Source organism: Montipora capricornis, chromosome 3 (assembly GCF_036669925.1).
Source record: "Montipora capricornis isolate CH-2021 chromosome 3, ASM3666992v2, whole genome shotgun sequence".
Classification (NCBI taxonomy): domain Eukaryota; kingdom Metazoa; phylum Cnidaria; class Anthozoa; order Scleractinia; family Acroporidae; genus Montipora; species Montipora capricornis.
This window is the reverse complement of record NC_090885.1, coordinates 4,583,753-4,586,252: the sequence shown is the minus strand read 5'-3', so window position 1 is coordinate 4,586,252 and position 2,500 is coordinate 4,583,753. Positions and strand designations below refer to the sequence as shown.

At 40.2% G+C, this 2,500-nt stretch overlaps 1 protein-coding gene across 1 annotated transcript in view; it reads left to right on the top strand.

Annotated features, from left to right (window-relative positions):
- The first annotated feature begins 2,476 nt into the window (after positions 1-2,476).
- Positions 2,477-2,500, top strand: part of LOC138041964 (glutamyl aminopeptidase-like) — a 98,077-nt gene continuing 98,053 nt past the window's right edge. Inside the window, exon 1 of the mRNA XM_068887669.1 lies at positions 2,477-2,500. This exon is cut by the window's right edge and continues 354 nt beyond it. The gene's annotated coding sequence lies outside the window, so the exon portion shown is untranslated.

Genomic DNA, 2,500 nt, shown 5'->3' with positions numbered 1-2,500 from the left:
CCTAGGCATGGTTGCAAAGAGGGGACCTTAAACGAGAAACAGAAGCTCTAATCACTGCTGATGTTCAATGGTTTGAGTATCAACCAGAAACTGTCCTTGAGAACGACGACTACAAACTGCTACGGGATTATAACATCCAGACTGACCACCAAATTAGTGCAAGGAGACTCGACTTGGTCGTTATTAACAAACAAGAACAGACATGCCAAGTAATATACATAGCAGTCCCAGAAGACACAGCTGTAAATGCCAAGGAAGTGGAAAAGCTAGAGAGAAATACTAGGACCTAACAAGAGAGATTCAGAAAATGTGGAATGTCCGAGACCAGGTACTTCCAGTAGCAATTGGGACACTGGGAACAGTTCCAAAAAGGCTTGAAAGCAAATTAAAGCGCATTGGCACTAACACTTCTATAGAACTAATTCAAAAAGCCGCTCTCCTTGGAAAGGAAGAGGGAGGCTCAGAAAGAGAGTTGTAGCCTCCCCCAAAAGCCGAACAATCTCGTCAACTTCCACTTCGATGTCAAATTCAAAACATCGACGCTAGATTCAAAATTTCAATGTTGGATATGAAACTTCGATATGGAATATGAAAATGAAGACAGGTTTGTGGATGTCAAATTTCGATGCTGAGTTTTGGCACAGATATAATGTCATAGAAAGCGAAACGCACCATAGCCCAGCGTCACAACCACATGACAAAAAATACTGGCTTGCAACCCAGAGCGATCTGTTATTCGATGACCGCAAAATTTCTCCAGTTGGCTTTACAGCCGGGTTCAATCACACGCACCCATCAACGACTTTTTTATTCTTGAAAACTAAAGTTGGGTACCGTCAATCAAATGTTTCCATGACAGTAGTCCTGTTCAGTTGGTGGCAGTCCAGTTCGTTTTGGAAACATTTGATTGACGTCCACCCAAATCTAGGTCGTCTCGCAGCACTCCTCCTCACTAATGGCTGCTCACTCGAGGTCTGCATTCCTGTCCTCAAACTGGCCAATAAGGAACATGCTGCAGGCTTCCATTTTCCCGAAACCTAGTTCTAGTCCCTCGCGTTACTTGATTTCTCTTCTCTTCTGCGTTTTCAGAAGTGTGTGTAAGAAATTTGAGTTTAGCGACCTAAACATGGAGTCAGAAGGAAGCATTAATCCAGGTGGTGCTTACTTTGATTTGATTTTGATATTTCCAGTCGTGCTGCAATCAATAAAAAGCGACATGAAACCACAAACTAATTACCGTTACCGGTTGCGGTTTAGTTTTTTTCACGCGTGGTTGTTAACTTGATACTAATAAAACATTTCATAAATATTTCTAGTATTCACGGTTTTCGGGTTATCAAAGTAAGACAAAAATTAGATATTTGTTAATTTGCCTACTGGCATCGGTAAATCTGTTATTTTTCAAGCTCTTCCTCTGGTCTTCGGGGTCCGGCCACATTGATATTGTTGTTTCGCTTTTTGCTTTCTCTAATTAAAGACCAGTGCGTACGCTTACTCGCTAAAAAAGAGGACCTCAGTTCAGTTTTAATCTCTCGGACATGTTCTTCTGTTTTTTGCTATTTCACCAAGGACTTGTAGCATTCAATGCATCCTGAAACGTGTGAGTACGAGTAAACATTTACGTCGATGTCCAATGCCCGTGAAGGTCAAAAGAGCTTGTTCCTTTACCACTAGATTCATTGAAAACACGTACACCTTGTTTAGACGTTACTGCAACTAAGCAGGTAAAGCAATTCTTCAGTTTTGCACGTGAGTATCTCTCATTCCGGTCTTGTTGTGTTTTGGGGGCAAATATAAAGAGAAATATAATTGCCGCAGCTGCTAACATTTACTTTCATTTCATTGGTTCTTAGTAACGAAGGGAAGGGAATGCAGAGCTCAGGTGAGCAGCCGTTAGTGGGGAGGAGCGTTGCGTGACGACCGTAATAACGGGTGCGAAGGAGACTAACCCAAATCCAGTTGAAAAATGAAAACAAGTCGCTGAGGGGCGCGTGTGACTGGTAACCGCTTCCGTTCGCATGTTTTGAAAGAAGGAAGGATCACATCACTTGGTTTAAAAACTTTGCATACAAACGAAAAAAGACAGTTAAAACTTTCTCCCAGACTTAAAATGAGGTATTTCGCATTTTTTAAACAGCTGTCTTGTTATAAGCAAACTCATTTCCATGCTTTTAAAGTGAAGTTGAAATAAACTACTCAATCATCTGTAACTCGATGCCAATGAAATAATCCCAAGGCTTTCTAGAACCAGCAGTTGAAATGAATATCGACTTCTATTTATTTATTTATTTATTTATTTATTTATTTATTTATTTATTTATTTATTTATTTATTGTAGCTCTTTTCAATGACATATACTTAAAGAATATTTTGACCAGCCTCCATTCTTTTGTTCATTTTTTTTTAATTTTTGGCTCTTACAATTGGATTCAGGATTCCGGTTTCCGGGTTCCGGATTCTGGTTTTTCCAGTTTGTACGGGTAGCCTGTGCAGTGACGAA